We start from the raw sequence: 20,347 nt of genomic DNA, 5'->3' as shown, positions 1-20,347 counted from the left end.
TCAATCTGCTGTTGTCTGCTGATGATGCTGCAGTGTATAGTAAAGTGTAAAAGCTGAATGACTGCATGAAGATTCAAGATGACTTAGACGAAATTTCTATTTGGTGTGATGAATGGCAGTTAGCTCTAAATGTGGAAAAATGTAAGTTAATGAGGATGAGTAGGAAGAACAAACCTGTGATGTTCAGATACAGTATTACTAGTGACCTGCTTGATACACTCCAGTCAGTTAAATATCTGGTCATAATGTTGCAAAGCAATATGAAATGGAATGAGCATATAAGGTTTGTGGTAGGGAAGGCGAATGGTCAACTTCAGTTTATTGGGAAAATTTTAGGAAAGAGTGATTCACCTGTGAAGGAAATCACATTCAGGATGCTGGTGTGACCTATTCTTGAGTACTATTCAAGTGTTTGGGACCTGTACCAGATCAGATTGAAGGAAGACATTGAAGAAATTCAGAGATGGTCTTCTGGATATGTTACTGGTAGGTTGGAACAACACGTAAGTGCTACGGTGATGCTTTGGGAACTCAAATGGGAATCCCTGGAGGGAAGGCAGCATTCTTTTCGAGAAATACTATTGCGAAAATTTAGAGAACTTGCATTTGAGACTGAGTACTGAATGGTTCTACTGTCAGCAACATACATTGCGTGTAAGGACCAAAGAGATAAGATATGAGAAATTAGGGCTCATACAAAGGCGTACAGACAGTCGTTTTTCCCTTGCTCTATTTGTGAGTGAAACAGGAAACAAAATGATTAGCAGTGGTACAGTGTACCCTCCACCACGCACCATACGGTGGCTTGTGGAGTATCTCTCTAGATGTAGATGCAGATGCCTGGGTTGTAGGGAAGGGAGCATTTGATGTAGACAGGGTGGCAGCTTTCATAAAGTGTAGGTATTGTTGGTTTTGATATGGACTGAGGTTTGGGTGTGAGTTTCAGTGAGGCAGAAGTCAGCATGAAAGGAATTTGCTTTGGGTCTGAAAAAAGACCAGGTGAATTTGATTTGGGAAAATTAGTTAAGTTTTTGCAGGAAGAGGAGAAGAAATTGTTCTTCACCACGAGTCCAGACCACAAAGATGTTGACAGTGAATCTGTATCAAACCAGGGTGGGGTGGGGTGGGGGGGGGAGCTTATAGGTCTTGGGGAAGGCCTCTTTCATGCACCCATGAAAAGGTTGTCATAGGAATGGGATGCCCTGGTCCCCATGGCTTTGCCTCTGATTTGTTTGCAGGTCTGGTCCTCAAATGTGAAGTAGTTATGGGTAGGGCCAGAGCCGGCTTGTGTGACAATAAAGGAAGTTTTAGAAAGACTTTCAGGCAACTGTTGGAAGAGGTGGCATTCTAGGACAGAGAGACCATGTGTATGTGGGTATTAGTGTAAAGCAAAGCTGTGTTGGTGGTACATAACAAGGATAGCACCCTGTGGGAGAGCATTGGAAATAAATTGGACACATTCCAGGTGGTGATTGGTGTAGGAGTTGGACACAACTATTGAGGTATTTGAGCAATTGGCTACACGGATTCTTAAGATGGTGAGAGGTTTTGTTCAATTTTATGGCTGGCTTCAAGGAGAACCACACTGAGTGTGTTAGCACATTAAGGGGCTGAAAGGTAGGATTTTCAAGAGAGAATGCATCTGTTGGGAATGGCAGTTTGGGAGGCAGTTTATTTGTCAAGGGCAAGGTGGGTAAGGAGTACAGATTTTTCAGTCTGGAATTTAAGGAGGGAATGGTAGAATAAAGGGTCACATCCAAAGATGGGTCTTGGCCTTTTGGAACAGAAACAAAGGTTAAGCATGTTGGGAATGTGCGTCTCGCGGGGAGCATGCAAGGGGTAAGTGCCTGCAGGTGCACTATTCTCTGTGCCCTCGGTGGCTCAGATGGATAGAGCATCTGCCATGTAAGTAGGAGATCCCGGGTTCGAGTCCCAGTTGGGGCACACATTTTCAACATGTCCCCAATGAAATATATCAAAGCCTGGTTACAGCTAGGGTGTACATTTAATTATCATTTCATTCTAGCAAAGCTGCATGGTCATCTATGGTAACTGTTCTTTTGGGAACAGATACTAACGTCATATATAGTTAAAAAATATGGCTTCCCGACCATCGACCTTCTTGTGTGAATGCACACACTATGCCCGAACTTGTAAGGGACTTGGTAGATTAATCTGCCACGAGTAATGAGAATGATGGGCAAACATCTATTAGGCGCACTACGAATGTAGTGGTGTGGACATGTTGGGAATCTGCATCTCACAGGGAGCATGCAAGGGATAAGTGCCTGCAGGTGCACTATTCTCTGTGCCCTCGGTGGCTCAGATGGATAGGGCGTCTGCCATGTAAGGAGGAGGTCCCGGGGTTGAGACCCAGTCAAGGCACACATTTTCAACATGTCCCCAATGAAGTATGTCAGTGCCTGGTTGCAGCTATGGTTTCCATTTAATTATCACTTGATTGTGGAATTAATCAGGCCATAAAAAGGAGTAATTTTGCTGTAGTGTTTCTAGAACAGTTTTGACATCTTGTGCTGAGTTTGATAGCATTATCTTTATGAACAATCAGTAAATCACACAGAGCATATTTCCTGATGGACTTCAATATGCTGTCACACCAATCTAGAAACTGGACAAACACAGAAAATCACTTTTAATTACAGAACTATATCACTCCTTCCAGGCTTTTCAAAAATGATTGAGAAAGTGGCATGTGATAGAATACGGACTCAATTAACTGAAGAGAACTTGTTAACCGCCTCCCAGTTTGGCATTTATAAAGGATTATCCACACACAAAGCAATACAAGGCCTCCGAAACAAAGTCTTAGCTAGTGGAGCTAAACAAGAAAAAAATCTTATTGTCATATTCTGTGACCCAACCAAACCCTTTGATTGTGTGGAACACAAAGTTATACTTTGCAAAATAAAGCATTACAGCATTAATGGTGTCTCTCTTGCATGGATGGGACCTTACCTCCATGACAGGAACAGACTGTACCTCAGGCTTGAAAATAACTTCAGAATGGAGGAACATAGCACATGGAGTGCCACAATGATTGGTACTAGGCCTGCTCTTGTTTCTAACCTACAGACACTGATCAGCCAAACCATTATGACCACCTGCTGAATGGCTGATTGGTACCACATCTGCACACACGTCACCTGGGGTGATGAGCTCTGATGCCAGTTCTACATCTACATCCATTCTCCGCAAGCCACCTGACGGTGTGTGGCGGAGGGTACCCTGAGTACCTCTATCGGTTCTCCCTTCTATTCCAGTCTCATATTGTTCGTGGAAAGAAGGATTGTCGGTATGCTTCTGTGTGGGCTCTAATCTCTCTGATTTTATCCTCATGGTCTCTTCGTGAGATATACGTAGGAGGGAGCAATATACTGCTTGACACTTCGGTGAAGGTATGTTCTCGAAACTTTAACAAAAGCCCGTACCGAACTACTGAGCATCTCTCCTGCAGAGTCTTCCACTGGAGTTTATCTATCATCTCCGTAATGCTTTCGCGATTATTAAATGATCCTGTAATGAAGCGCGCTGCTCTCCGTTGGATCTTCTCTATCTCTTCTATCAATCCTATCTGGTACGGATCCCACACTGTTGAGCAGTATTCAAGCAGTGGGCGAACAAGCGTACTGTAACCTACTTCCTTTGTTTTCGGATTGCATTTCCTTAGGATTCTTCCAATGAATCTCAATCTGGCATCCGCTTTACCGACGATCAACTTTATATGATCATTCCATTTTAAATCACTCCTAATGCCTACTCCCAGATAATTTATGGAATTAACTGCTTCCAGTTGCTGACCTGCTATTTTGTAGTTAAATGATAAGGGAACTATCTTTCTATGTATTCGCAGCACATTACACTTGTCTACTTGAGACTCAATTGCCACTCCCTGCACCACGCGTCTATTTGCTGCAGATCTTCCTGCATTTCAGTACAATTTTCCATTGTTACAACCTCTCGATACACCACAGCATCATCTGCAAAAAGCCTCAGTGAACTTCCGATGTCATCCACAAGGTCATTTATGTATATTGTGAATAGCAACGGTACTACGACACTCCCCTGCGGCACACCTGAAATCGCTCTTGCTTCGGAAGACTTCTCTCCATTGAGAATGACATGCTGCGTTCTGTTATCTAGGAACTCTTGAATCCAATCACACACTTGGTCTGACAGTCCATATTCTCTTACTTTGTTCATTAAACGACTGTGGGGAACTGTATCGAACACCTTGCGGAAGTCAAGAAACACGGCATCTACCTGTGAACCCGTGTCTATGGCTCTCTGAGTCTCGTGGACGAATAGCGCGAGCTGGGTTTCACACGACCCTCTTTTTGGAAACCCATGCTGATTCCTACAGAGCAGATTTCTAGTCTCCAGAAAAGTCTGTTTCAGTCACATCCCAGATGGGTTTGATCGGGTTCACATCTCGAGGGTTGGGGGGCCAGCACATCAATTGGGACTCGCCACTGTATTCCTTGAAACACTCGATCACACTCTTTTCATTGTGAAATGGTGCATTATCTTGCTGAAAAATGCCACTGCCATCAGGAAACATGAACATCATGAACTATGTGGTCTGCAACGAGTGTACAATACTCCTTGGCCCTCATGATGCCTTCCACAAGCTCCGCTGGACCCATGGATGTTTACATGAAAGTTCCCCAGAGCACAATGTAGTTGCCACCAGATTGTATCCATCCTGAAGTATGGGTGTCAAGGAGCTGTTCCCTGAAAGACTGGGATTCATCACTCTGTGCAATGCTCTTCCACTACCCCAACGTCCAGTGCCGATGGTCACGAGTCCATTTCAGTCGTAGTTACCGACATTATAATGTTAACATTGGCACTTGCCAGGGTCGTCAGCATCAGAGGCCCTTCGTTAGGAGTGTTCCGTCTTCTGTGTGTTCAGACACACTTGTACTCTACTCAGATTAACGTCCGATGGCACAGGTTGCTACCTGTCCTGTTTTACGAGTCTACTCAGCCTACAATGTCCAACATCTGTAATGAGGGGTGGCCACCCAACCCTCTGACATCTGGACTTGGTTCCACCTCGGTTTCGCCACATGTTGAAGACACTAATCACAGCACTCCTTGAACACCTGACAAGTTGTGCTGTTTCCGAAATGCTCGTGTCAAGCCTCCGGGCGGTTACAGTCTGCCCTCGCCCAATCTCAAATAGATCACGTACCTTCCACATTGTACACACAGATGGCATGCTCACCGATACAACATATACCGTGCATTTGTCGGACTACGTTATTCCTTGGCGGGTGACACTGCTATCGCCTGGACGGATTTATATTTATAGTAGGTCGATAATTTAGTTCTGTATCATTTTTTTATGGTACAATCTACATCGCACAAAATATTGTTCAACCTTTTAGTAAGGATTCGAAGCTTTCTTAATAAGCCAATAGTCCAAAATACTTTGAGCTGCTTTCATGCTATGCCTCCAACCCATGTTAACTAAGTGACAGACTTCTTTTAGTCAATAACGATTTACCGTTGTAACTTACATGAAAGCCATGGCCGGTATGCAAGGAATTATCTAACATGATTACGTCTTTCAAGTTCACCTATATTAGTTTTCTGTGCACTTCATTCATCTCACTGTTCACTTTTTTCTATGAATTTATTTTCGCATGACCGAGTGGACAGACAAACAGAAAAAGTGGATTGCTGGTGACACCGCGATCGACGCAACTTGAACTAAACATTTCGCCTTCTGAAAATGATGTTTCTACTGCAAGCAATTCTGGCACAGAAGAATTACTTTGACGCTCCTGATCAAACAGTCGCGCATCGGACATAACTCATGAGTGTTTAGAGCACACAGTGACCAGTGTTGAATTAATTCTCTGCACTGCAATCTGCAAACCACTGTGAACGTGTGACATGCATGACTCACTCTATACACACAGCAAGTTACACTGACATGCGTAACCGAAACAGATTTTCGGGAGTCTAGCAATGACTGATGCAGCAAATGGGCGATCGAAAGAATTTGAAAATGCAGTCTCGATATAAAAAAATTCTCACTTCCATGTCCGTGAGAGAGTGATTTTCGATGAACTAAAATGAAGATACAACAGGTTCACGTAATTTAAACGCCTTTAGAAATAGAATTAATGTTTGAAACAACTTAAAAAAAGAAATTTGTGATATTGAGGAGGGTGTAGTGATACTTTCGCGATTTTGATCTGCCTTCAGCTGTTGGGTAAGCAACGATTCGGTTTTTGTCGCCAAAGCTACGTACTACGTTGGTAGCTTTGGTCTCTGTTCATTTGTTTTAGAGTTATTCCGTAAATCCGTAATAGTATGTGGAGCGATATGTTTGTTGTTGGTTACAAACAAAAACAAAATAATAATAGTGTGGTAACGGGATTACTGTGTTCAGTCATGCACGATTTGAATTCAAAAAACGTTACCGAAGATCTGCAGTTTTTGTACATTTTAATACATGGCTGTAAGTGGTTGTACATCACTAGTGTACCACTTTTGCTGTTAATCAAGGCCTGTGAACAAATAGTACAGTAACTTGAAGAATGAGCATGTAATGCGATGCAGGTATTTATCATCCTTGTTATTCGTTTATTTTTGAAACTATGTTAGGTACGTCACGTTACATTGAAAAATGCATAAGCGTTGGCAGACAGACAGATGCTTTCAGTTTTGCCGTAGTTTAAGCTCAAAATATACATTTGAACTTCATCTCACTCATACCACTACTCTAACGCTTTTTGTACATTTTAATACATGGCTGTAAGTGGTTGTACATCACTAGTGCACCACTTTTGCTGTTAATCAAGGCCTGTGAACAAATAGTACAGTAACTTGAAGAATGAGCATGTAATGCGATGCAGGTATTTATCATCCTTGTTATTCGTTTATTTTTGAAACTATGTTAGGTACGTCACGTTACATTGAAAAATGCATAAGCGTTGGCAGACAGACAGATGCTTTCAGTTTTGCCGTAGTTTAAGCTCAAAATATACATTTGAACTTCATCTCACTCATACCACTACTCTAACGCTTCTTCCACTGCCTTAATTTTGTACCCAGCGTAGATAATACTAGATCAGACAAATTTGATTAAGTTTTGGACCTTGATGTCTCAGTTGTGTCAGATTTTTTGAACATCTGACCATACCCAGGTAGTTAACAAACACCGCGAATTCCAACAGCGTTTCCCTATGCTAGACTTTTTTCTTCGAAATCGTGAGAAACTGCGTGATTTTCCAAACCTTTTGAGAAATATTTCTGCATTTAGCTCTTTAACTATTGAAGCTAGATAGTTAACTCTTGTCAGTTGAAAGCACCTGAACTATGCGTTAATTACTGTGAGATTAAATTTTACTTTCAAAAATTGAAGAAAAAATCCATTTGAAAATCTCAAAAACACACTTTTTATTTTTCTAAGAAAAATATATTGCTGCCGTATTTCTGTTTGCCATTGATAAAATTTGAAGGTGAGGAGAGGATGAGTAGAAAGGGGAATTGATTTTTAAATGTACAAGTCTACTGCACTACATTGATTTTTCTTAAGTTACAAGGGATCATCAATAATGAAGAGTGGAAGTTTTGGTGTAGCTTCTATTCTAATTTTAGATGAAAGTTACGCTGTTATGTTATTGGAGAGATTTTTTGGAAATTTGTGGTAAGATCTTATGAGACCAAACTGCTGAGGTCATGGGTCCCTAATGTTATTAAGGGGCAATCAGTTTTCTTATGATACAAGATGACTCAAAAGTTCTCATAACCTATAATTTTGCTGAAAATTACTCATTTGTGCTTTGATGTATGAAATTCAGTCTTACCGGTGGACCGTCTGCCAATCCACAATGCATCCTTCGGTTGCATACTGTAATGAGGATAATACTGAACGCGGATACATGTATTACACATAGACATTTTAGAATGCGTAAAATGCAACACAGTGATATTTAATGTTTTCCATTCAACAGCCTATCTTAAAATGGCAGCATTCACAAGACTTCAACAATAATGAAGCAGCATTCACTGTCTTCTCATAACAAATTGTAAAAGTGCTTATGGCATATTTATGGGCCAGTGACAACAGACTTTCTGCTAATGCGGTGTTAATTTGAAAATGAAATTATGACACACAAACAGCTGTGCAATAATAGCTCAAGAAACCATTGTCGGAATCTGTTTTGAACAAAGGAATACCATCAGAGCCAAGCGATTCAGAAATCATCCCAGGGACTTCCCTCTCTCATTCCAATGTGTTAATTTTAGGTTGCACTTAAGCCATATGCTGTGAATGATAAATCAGGTGCACTGACCATAGACCATTCCTAAACAGAAGACTTCTACAGAAAATGTGTCATTGAATCTCGATTGATTGCATCTGCTTGAACCGAGAGTAGCTTAACATTTTTCAAAGTTGATGGTATGTTGCTTGCCAACATTCAAAGAAATTAAAAGTTAGTGTTCTGTGCCCAAAAGGATCAACAGCTTCATTGTTTTTTCCTCATCTATATTTTGAAATATCTTACACATCTTAACTGGTTGTATTCTAGGGTAAGCTGAGCCCAGTATGGCCAGTGGGAGAGTCTGTACTTTGATTTTTGATAAAATATCATAATATCCACTTTGTTTGTTCTTGTTTACAATTTGTTGTAAAATCCAAACGAAAGGCATCTTGGCATCTTACAAATGAGACTTCAGGTAACATAGCTCAAGTGACTGCTTTGTATAATCTTATTTTATTCATTTTTATTCTGTTGTGGGAGAAACGGATTGCTTAAACCTTTCCAAACAAAATGCAAATGATGTTCATTAAAGTCATTGTTAGCCTCTGTTTCTACCGTGGGTAACTTTTATTACTTAAATATATCATCATATTCATACTATATATAGGATTGATAAAGATGTAGTTCAGTTCTTAGTAAGACTAATACCATAGCTTTGCTTCTGGAGGAAAGTTGTTGGTTGGTCGATTTGGGAGAGGGGACCAAACAGTGAGGTTATCAGTCCTGAAGAAAAGTCATCATTTCACGGCTTGTTACTTAAACAACTTAAAATGTACATAATAGATTGGTCTTAACATTGTATCTCAAATACCCTTGCTTTCTTTATCTTGAAATTTAACCCATTGTATGTAAACAAAAGGACTGTTTTTCACACTTACCAAACTTTAAAAAAAAAATAAAAAATTGAGCATCACTTTAGATTTCTAATCAAAGCTCAAACCTAGACATTTACATTATTTATGTTGATGGTGATTGACAACTGTTTGAAATTAATTCGCTAAATAGGAATAACTTGGTGCCATTGTATTAGGTACAGATGTTGTACCTTCTGGTGTTATATGAAAATATGTGCCGGACTGGGACTCGAACCCGGATTTCCCGCTTATCGCAAGGAGTCCTCTTACCATTAGGCTATCTGTTCATACCTTCTGGACCGATCCAAACACTGCGTTGCTATACTGTAGTCTTACTTTCATCACTGAATGCCTGCAGCTTAATTCTGTATGCCTGCATTACTGGGAATAAGACTGTATAGAATAGAGACCTATTCATTATAATCTAGGGCCTGCACCAATATAGAGTATTACATTAATAATGATTAACAGCCGCTTGAATTCAGATCAAAATAAATTAACTGAATGTGAATTACTTGGTGTCAGCTATTTTAGGTACTAATGTTTTACCTGTTGGTGACATTTGAAAATTTGCACTGGACTGGTACTCGAACCCAGATACCTTGCTTATCGTGAGCGGTTGCCTTAGAATGAAGCTATCTGTGCACACCTCTTGGATCGACACAAACTTCTATACGTTACGTTGTCTTAATCCCGACACCATAGGTGCTGGTCGGTCTGGGAGGCAAGTACAGACAGCCTAATCCTGAGGCGAGCACATGTGATAAGTGGGAAAACTGGGTTCGAGTCTCCGTCCGGCACAAATTATCACGTGACCATCTGGTAGGACATCCGTATTGTAACAACTGATGTCAAGTTACTTGGATTCGGTGAATTTATTTCGATCTAAGTCATTTATGTTAACATCAGTTTCAGATTTCTAGCAACAGTAGTTTTGAAGTTTCATGGCAATCTCAAAAAATGATTCTCTTGTTAATTGAAAAACAAATAACCTGTGCTTCAACAGAATATTAAATTTATTAGGCCTACTTTTTGTTTACTCTGTGGGTATATACTGTAATTAAAAAATATTAAATACCTGACATTTTGATGTCAAAATCTTTTGGGGATTTGATATAAACTAGCCCACAGGTACCAGAAGCACAGGTGATAATTTCCACATTATCCATATTGGTATCATATATCACGTTTAATAATGATGACGATAAGATATGTAATAATAGTCCTAAGCCTCGATAGTACTAAGAAGAGGATTTGACATTTTGTATTAAATAGTCACAAGGGGACAAGATCACAATAAAGTAATGGACAGCACTAGATCTGCTGTTCCAAAAAGCTGACAAAACAGAATGGGGAAAAATAGCGCTGTATTGCACCACATGATCAAATAGTGTTCACTCAGTGACAAACCCCATTGCAGTGTCCTTGCTAATCAGTGAAATAACATTTTCACCTGTCAGCCCCAAACACACACACACACACACACACACACACACACACACACACACACACACACATTGATTACATTTTGTGTAATGTAGAATGGAGTATATGGGAAGCGGTCTGTTATTTTCAGTAATCACAAAGTTTTTCATGCTCAAATTGTAAACATTCTTAGTGTGCTATCCACATTTTTAGTGTCTCCCAACTTATCTTCAACCACGTTGTTGCCATTTGACCTGAATTATATCCCTAGCCGTATTGCTTAGCAATCTCCCACCACAATCAAGATTTCAGGTGAGAAAGAGTGCCTTAGTGTTGGCAGTAATAACACGCATTTAGAGGAGTGCATAAACATTTTCAGGAAGCTGTTTCTAGGAGTTCTATGTGACACGGTGGGGGTGGGACTAGTGAATACAAAAGGGAGGGGACCCCAAAATCACTGGAATTTCTTTGTAGAAAGCATTTACTTTATTGTTTTTCAAACACAACCTTGACCTTCTCCTAAGTACACTCCATTAGCATTAATGCACTTGTCCAAATGTTTATTCCAGTGTGGGCAATACCTTCTAAATTCGTCCTCTTTGTGAAGTGCTAATACCTTCGTGACACTGCGTCTTACATCTTTGATATCGGCAGAAAACTTTCCTTTCAAGTCTCTTTTTACCCTCAGGAACAGGAAGAAGTCAGAGGGTGGTAAATCTGGCGAAGAAGGCACGGGGTCAAGGTAGTCATCTTTGTTGAGGACAAAAACTGATGAACACTGAGAGCTGTGTGTGTGTGTTAGTGTTGACAAGATGCAGGGACCAATTGCTGGAATCCCATAAAGTTGGACGTTTTCACTCCAAACTCCTGTGCAGACTTTTCATAACTTCCATATAGAATTGGTGTTTACTGTATGGTCTTGAGGGACAAATTGTGAGTGTGCAATCAGTTTGATGTAAAAAAAAAAAAAAAAAATTGACAGTGTCTTCACGTTCGATTTCACTTGCTGAGCTTTTTCTGGACAATGTGGGCCAGTTAACTTCCATAGAATTGACTATTGCGTACTATCTGGATCATACCGATAGCACTGTGATGATTTTGTTGAAAAAGTTTAGATCATCTTTGAATGTATCCTTCAGTTTGTGACAGGCTCAAACGTGATGATTCTTTTGATCTGTGGTGATAATTTTCAGCACAAACTTTGCTGCCTCTTTACACCTCCCCAAATCAACAGTCAAAATGCACTGAATTGAGCTCCAGGACAACCCTGGCATGTCGTCAAATTGGTCAGTTGCCTGCATAGATCTTTGTTAATCACATCACGCATTTTGCTGACATTGTCCTTGCTTCGAGCAGTCGAAGGGTGATTGGAATGAGGCAGATCTTCAGTGGCCATTTCTCTGATTTTGAACTGAGAAAATTGTTTGTACACTTGAGTTTTACTGAGAGCATTTTGTTTGTGCTATGTTTTAATCATCACATCTGTTTCCGTTACTTGTCAAGAACATAGCAGAAACAGCTATGATGATGCAAACAGCTCACAAACAACACGCTCTCCATAAGACTCAAGTGGTTATGTAAATTTTGAAAATAAAATGAAAATGATAGTAATGATGAGGAAAATAATAAGAAATGATAATAGCAAGAAAAAAATGCATATGTTTACCTTATATAACAGGAACGTGTGCCTTTTAATAAGCAGACATAATTAACATGAAAGTTTAACTAAAAGGAATTGAAGAAAATATGTTTAAGGTCAAAACCGATTATTTTCCTTGACTTCAGTAAGTGTGGTAAAACTGTAATAAGCCTGATCATAAACTATTTGTACTGACATTGTTTCACTACTTCTGTGGACTACACTGCAAAGAGAACCAATTAGCTGTTAGCATGTCTTGCTTAATCATTAATCTTTTAGTTAAACCAGGTTAAGCAATTAATGTAACTACATGAAGTAAGTTAAATTAACCTCCCCTGAAAATCCATACCAATTAATATTACTGCCACCCAGAATAAAACAGTATAAACCCAGTTTTGTCACGTAATATACAAAACCCATTTTAACTTATACAACATAAGAACTTCGTATGTAATTTGTTGTTGGAGAGACCTAATCATTTATTCACACAATAACCTTAATCTGCACTTGTTAAGGCACCAACATCAGTAAATTATAACTTACCTCTCATAGAAGACTTAGAGGATGTTCCTTTTCTTCAAGCATTTTGATTACTGTTAGCATTACCATTTCTGGAGGACTCTCCCTTCTGGGCAATTCCAGCCAAAAACTAGCCAGTGTCTGTAGCAGGGGAAAAAAAGGAAAAGAATTGTGTCTCTGCAGAGAAAAAAGGGTTTAATTACTATTAGATACGTCGGTAAGTCAATTGTTATCCACAATTTAGTTATATTTTTGTTTATTTTGGTAGTACTGTCATTTTACGTTGATGACGCATACTTTGTTCATTGGCTGCTCCGCTGTCTATTTGCACCAAAGAAGAGCAACGTTCAGTGATACATTTTTTGTGGTCAGAAGGCGTATCGAGCCGAAATTCATCGAAGACTTTCAGTACAGTACGGGAATAGTGTTTTGCCACAATGGAGTGTCTAGGAATGGATTGAAAAAATTCTGAAATGGTCGCACAAGTGTTACACACGATGAAGGAGTCGAACAACCGTTTACCGCCACAAATGAAGAAACCACTGAGCATTCATGTGAAATGATTCTCTTAGATAGACAATTAACTATTGATGAAGTAGCACATCGTCTGCAAATTAGTCACAGTTCTGCCTATGTAATCATCCACAACAGACTTGCGTTTCATAAAGTTTGTGCAAGATGGGCCCCAAATTAACTCACACAGTTGCATAAATGAATGCGGTTGGACACCTGCAGAAAATATTTGGATTGCTATTGTAATGAAGGGAACAACTTCTTAGACAAGATCATTATTGGTGACGAAACATGGATCCATCATTACAAGCTGGAAAGTAAACAGCAGAGTATGGAATGGAAACAACCAAATTCACCATGCAAGAAAAAGTTCAAGAGACAACCGTCCGCAGGAAAACTGATGCTTACTGTTTTTTCTACGCACAAGGCCCAATACTGGAACATTATGGGGAAAGGGGCACAACAATAAACAATGTATGTTATAGAGAGATGTTTACTACCAGGCTAAAGCCTGCAGTTCGAAGCAAATGCACAAATGCTGAGGATTGCTGTCAAAAGGTGTTGTGTTGTTGCACGACAAAACCCTTCTGAATATTGCTGCCCACACTGCTGAAACGCCCCAGAAACTCAAATTTGAAGTACTGGATCATCCTCCATATAATACTGATCTTGCCTGTTCTGACTATCACTTGTTTGATCCAATCTAACAGGCATTAAAGGGCCGTCGATTGCCTTGGATGAAGCAGTGAAAGAAGCGGTGCATTCCCGGTTCACAGCTCAACTGAGAACCTTCTTTTATGAGGGAATCAGGAGGCTTATACAACGATGGACCAAGTTTGTTGAAACGCAAGGAGGCTATGTCGAAAAATGATGTTCTTGTTAAGTTTCCTGTTTGATTACAATAAAATTTTATAACTACTTTGTGTATAATAATTGACTTAACCTTGTAGGTTCTTCCTTGTAGCAAGGGGAGAAAGATTTCGCGCTACGTTAATCTACACCATGTAGGTGCTCACCCCCCTCCCTCTTTTTTTAATGAAAAGAAGGAAGAAGAAACATTACTTGACCTCAATACTAATGTTAAGATTCGTCATGAATTTTTACATCATTTGGTTCATCATAATAGACCCTAACAAATGGTACCTCCTAATCAGGGCACAAAGTCCTTAAGCCACCATCCAGTCACACTTATACAGGGTGTAAATGATAGAAGCTGCCATAATTATACAGCAGGTACATGTCATTGTGCTTGACAAAAAAAAATCTATTGAGATATCACTGTATCACATTCTTTATTTTTGTATTCCTAAAAGGCAGATATTTGTGCGTTTGATAGTTGATGCACTTCTGTTTACATTGTCATCTGACGGCGTACAGCGATTCTTGTCTATTAAAGACATTGACACAGTGGTCAGAGAAAGTTAATGGATGAAGCAGAGCAATGTAAGCATTGGACGTGTACAAGAATGCTGCGTGGTGTCTAGGTATTAAAATACTACCGAAACAAGCAGTTTAAACAGTCACTGGCTGGTTGACAACATATAATCTATTTTAAATAATCAATGAACTAAGTACAACCAGATGTTTTCTCTGTTGCAACATTACCATAAAGGAGGTCATGGTAGTAAAGAAAAGCTACATGAAATAAAATGTGTTTCCCGTAGTACAAAATGAATCAATTATAATTTGTTGTGCATTAATTACAATCAACTGTTTTCTCTTTTTACAATAAAACTGCAATGAAAATTAAATTCAGGTTGTTTCCCTTTGCTACAATAGTACTGTAATGAAACCCACATTACTTTGTTTAGTGTTACACCAGTGTTCAAAATGCCCGCCATTCATTTCAACACGTGCTTCATGACGGCGAACCCAGTCTTGTCGCACTCATTCACGCGTGTGCTCATTTGCCTTCACGGTATTGGCAGCATCGAAAATCCTCTGTGTAAGTTCATCCACACTAATTACTTTCTGGACATAAGTAATTCCCTTCATAGGGCCTGAAAAGTAAAAAAAATCCAGTGAATTTAAATCAGGACTGCATGCTGGCCATCAATATGCACAAAAACATCCTATCCATTGTCCTAGAAATCGTCCATTCAAAACCTCCATACTGTGTGACCAGTGTGGGGTGGAGCACCACCATGGAGGAACCATGTGTTGTGACGTATGGCTAATGGAACATTTTCCAATGAAGTTGTTAGCAATGTCTCCTCTAGATAGTTTCGGTAATTGTTAGGAATCCATCATGCAGGTAAAACGTAAGGGCCAATAATGAAATCATCGACTATACCTGCCCGTACATTTACAGAAAAGTGGTACTGAAAATGTGTTGCTACTACTTGGCATGGATTGTGTTCATTCTTCGTGTGCACGTTATGAAAATTAGTTATTCTGTCGTGAGTCAAACACTGTTCAATCTGTGATGAGTATTTTGTTTACCATGCGATCTGTTGTTGTCTACCTGTTTCCGATTCACTCTCGCTATATCTTTATGCGCAGGGGCAGGGGTGATCCTAGACGTCAGTCAAGGGGGGTTTTGGGGGAATGGAATATCGCTTAACTAAACGAGAGTTGGGGTCCTCCACCGACAAATTGCTAAAATTTGGTGTTGCTTAAAGTAGTTTTTGGTAACATGTCTACAGAATGTGTGTGCTCGTGAAAATAATACGATTTGTCCCAGATGTCCGGCAATTTCGAAGTTTTTTGTGTGGGGTCAGCAGTTTGTGTTGGTAGGCATACGCAGCATAGGCCTATTTAGCTTCCTTGGTTATTGTAAGTGGTATTCGTACATTAATAATCATCCAGTGTATATTATTAAATAATAAGATGCCCTTTTTAAGTTAAATGCTATTTATTGGTTTAGATAGTAAGCTGTTTGCTGCTCTTATTCATTTGTTGAAATGTGTTTGAAATACATTGTTACCTGTATTGCTATATTATCATAAAAGTGGTTGAATCTGTTGAAGTTATGTAGTTGCTGATTTCTGAAGTCATTTTATCCAGTGTAACATGATACTCCATTGGGGGGTGGGGGGGTTGGGGCTATAGCCCCATAGCTAACCCCTTGCCACCGCCCCTGCGCAGCACTAAATAATGCGAACCGATCGCTTACATAAGCGTACCTGTGTTGGAGGATGTGTGGGACAGGCGCCCTTAGTTTTTGATTCTCTTTAATGGATTCTTCCAGTCTACTACGCATAATGTTTCCACAAGTCACATCTAATCTGTGTGCGCTGTCCAGCGTCAACTTTTCCAAAAACATTGTCCCGAGTCAAACTCTTTTTTCCTGGAACATTTGTAGGAAATGGACAAACATTTTACTAGATGTTTTAAATCATTTGGTTGTGATTTACTAACATGATCTTTTTTTGGCAGCTTATACCAATTACATCTTGTATGTCGGTTCGTATATGCCTAAAATACTTCTCCTTAACTTTCTGCCAGTTACTCATCTTGTTCCCATTGTGATAATCTAACTACTTCTCATTTTATAGCATACTCTTACAGTTAATGAGACAAATGTATTATCATCTATGAAACTTCCAAAATAAATATAATCTTAAATCATTACAGTGCCAGATGTTTTATCTGCCAAGTGCCTGAACCTAGTCTGAAGAGCCAGTAGTTACTCAGATACCCTGAATTTTGAAACTACGTGTTGGTCAGTTGATAAGACTGTCAGCTTTTCCATGATAATAGCTTACCCTTGCTCTTTGTAGGAAGGTGCTTCCACAAACAGTGATGTTATTTTATTCCTTATTTGTCTTCCACATGCACACTACTGGCCATTAAAATTGCTACACCAAGAAGAAATGAAGATGATAAGTGGGTATTCATTGGACAAATATATTATACTAGAACTGTCATGTGATTACATTTTCATGCAATTTGAGTGCATAGATCCTGAGAAATCAGTACCCAGAACAACCACCTCTGGCCGTAATAACGGCCTTTATACACCTGGGCATTGAGTCAAACAGAGCTTGGATGGCTTGTACAAGTACAGCTGCCTGTGCAGCTTCAACACGATACCACAATTCATTAAGAGTAGTGACTGGCGCATTGTGACGAGCCAGTTGCTCGGCCAACATTGACCAGAAGTTTTCAGTTGGTGAGAGATCTGGAGAATGTGCTGGCCAGGGCAGCAGTCGAACATTTTCTGTATCCAGAAAGGCCCGTACAGGACATGCAACATGTGGTCGTGCATTATTCCTGCTGAAATGTAGCGTTTCGCAGGGATCGAATGAAGGGTAGAGCCACGGGTCGTGAAACATCTGAAATGTAACGTCCACTGTTCAAAGTGCTGTCAGTGTGAACAAGAGGTGACAGAGACTTGTAACCAATGGCACCCTATACCATCACGCCGGGTGATACGCCAGTATGGCGATGACGAATACACGCTTCCAATGTGCGTTCACTGCGATGTCGCCAAACACGGATGCGACCATCATGATGCTGTAAACAGAACCTGGATGCATCCGAAAAAATGACATTTTGCCATTCGTGCACCCAGGTTCGTCATTGAGTACATCGCAGATGGTCCTGCTTGTGATGCAGCATCAAGGGTAACCAGAGCCGTGGTCTCCGAGCTGATAGTCCATGCTGCTGCGTCGAACTGTTTGTGCAGATGGTTGTTGTCATGCAAACATCACCATCTGTTGACTCGGGGATCAAGATGTGGCTGCACGATCCGCTACAGCCATGCGGATAAGATGCCTGTCATGTCGACTGCTAGTGATACGAGGCCGTTGGGATCCAGCACGGCGTTCCGTATTACCCTCCTGAACCAACCAAATCCATATTCTGCTAACAGTCATTGGATCTCGACCAACACGAGCAGCAGTGTCGCGATACGATAAACCGCAATCGCGATAGGCTACAATCCGACCTTTATCAAAGTCGGAAACGTGATGGTACGCATTTCTCCTCCTTACACAAGGCATCACGACAATGTTTTACCAGGCAACGCCGGTCAACTGCTGTTTGTGTATGAGAAATCGGTTGGCAACTTCCCTCATGTCAGCACGTCGTAGGTGTCGCCACCGTCGTTAACCTTATGTGAATGCTCTGAATAGCTAATCATTTGCGTATCACAGCATCTTCTTCCGGTCGATTAACTTTTGCCCCTATAGCACGTCATCTTCGTGATGTAGCAATTTTAATGACCAGTAGTGTAATAAAATAATCTTCAGTCTTGATAAATTTGCTACATGATCAAAGTCCAAACAGAAAAGGGTAATAAATTCCTGTAGTAATTTCTTGATGCAAATACTTAGCCTCCTCATGTTAAGTTTCAGTACAGTTCAGATATCTAACTCCAAGGCATGAGATGACAAAAATATAGTAAATTTTGATTACAAATATGTGTAGCAAGTTGTTAGTAATTATTTTCTATTTTAACTGTCAAACCAAATTTCTTCCATTCCAGATTCATGTTACACTCCAGGACTGCCATGTGAGAGAGTCTGCTGTATGTAAAATCCATTAAAATTTGGTTACTCTTAAAGTATTTTCCTTTTCACTACATTCTTTACTATTATTTATCATTATTATTTACTCCTTCATACTGGGAAATAGTTATCGACAGAATTAGATAACAGAGTACCTTGTTATATGCTACCTCTGTATATACATCAGAGCAATTTTTAGTACTCACTGTCAGCTTTTCTGTACAAGTTTTTACAGAAGCATTTTTGCATGTAGCTTTCATTGACAGTGTTAGATATCTCTTACTCTGAGGTGCTCCTTAAGACATCCATGTAAAGTTGGAAGCTCTGTCGTGTACTTGGTGTGACATAAAGGCATTTTCTGACAAATTTCTAATGCCACACATCGCCCAAGGAATATCTCAAATAAACAATAATACAACACAAACAAAATATGCGTACTAATATGTAACAATACATGCAAAATGTGGGCCTATGTGCTTTACATTATTAATAAACTGCACAATTCCTCATTTTTAGAGTTCCGTATCTCAGCTGATAAAAATGGAACCCATACAGGATCACTATGTTATCCGTCCGTCTGTCTGCCTACCCGTGCGGCCATTTTTATTTTATTTATTTACGCGTCAAGTTCTGTAAAACCAAATTGAGGAGCAAATCTCCAAGGTCCTGGAATGTGTCAGTACATGACATTACAACATAAAAGTAATAACAGATAAAAATAAAATGTGTATGAGCCTGAAAAATGTCAAGCCATAAGTTTCAGTAAACCCAGTCAGCAATATAACATAAGAATCAGCTTGATTTTTAAGGAACTCCTCAACAGAATAGGAGGAGTGACCCATGAGGAAACTCTTTAGTTTATATTTGAAAGTGCATGGGTTACTGCTAGATTTTTGAATTCTAGTGGTAACTTCTTGAAAATGGTTGCAGCAGTATACTGCACACCTTTCTGCACAAGAGTTAAGGGAGTCCAATCCAAATGCGGGATTGATTTCTGCCGAGTATTAACTGAGTGAAAGCTGCTTGTTCTTGGAAACAAGCTAATATTATTAACAAGAAATGACAGTAAGGAATATATATATTGAGGCCAATTTCGTAATACCCAGACCTGTGAACAGGGGTCTACAAGAGGTTCGTTAACTTACGCGACTTATTGCTCGAACCACCTGTTACTGGGCCAAAACTATCCTTTTAGAATGGGAATAGTTACCCAAAAAACATAATACCATATGACATAAGTGAATGAAAATAAGCAGAGTAGACTAATTTTCATGTCGGGCGATCACTCAGTTCAGATTGCATTCGAATCGTAAAAATGGCAGCATTAAGTCTTAGAACAAGATCCTGAGTGTGTGCTTTCTACGACAGTTTACTATCTATCTGAACACCTACAAATCTGAACTGTTCAGTTTCACTAATCATATGCCCATTCTGTGAAATTAAAATGTCAGGTTTTGTGGAATTGTGTTAGAAACTGTTAAAACTGAGTCTTACTGTGATTTAGCGTTAGTTTATTTTCTACAGGCCATGAACTTATGTCGTGAACTGCACTATTTGAAACCGAGCCAATGTTGCGCGCAACATCCTTTACTACCAAGCTAGTGTTATCAGGAACAGACATATTTTAGAGTTACCCGTAAT

At 39.7% G+C, this 20,347-nt stretch overlaps 1 long non-coding RNA gene across 1 annotated transcript in view; it reads left to right on the top strand.

The window, feature by feature from the left end:
- The first annotated feature begins 6,765 nt into the window (after window positions 1–6,765).
- LOC124554119 overlaps window positions 6,766–20,347 on the top strand; it is a 32,995-nt gene continuing 19,413 nt past the window's right edge. Inside the window, exons 1-2 of the long non-coding RNA XR_006968250.1 lie at window positions 6,766–6,890; window positions 18,685–18,726. This is a non-coding gene — a long non-coding RNA (uncharacterized LOC124554119). The remainder of the gene's footprint in view (window positions 6,891–18,684; window positions 18,727–20,347) is intronic.

Source organism: Schistocerca americana, chromosome 11 (genome assembly GCF_021461395.2).
Source record: "Schistocerca americana isolate TAMUIC-IGC-003095 chromosome 11, iqSchAmer2.1, whole genome shotgun sequence".
Taxonomy (NCBI): Eukaryota; Metazoa; Arthropoda; class Insecta; order Orthoptera; family Acrididae; genus Schistocerca; species Schistocerca americana.
This window is presented reverse-complemented; position numbering and strand designations above follow the sequence as displayed.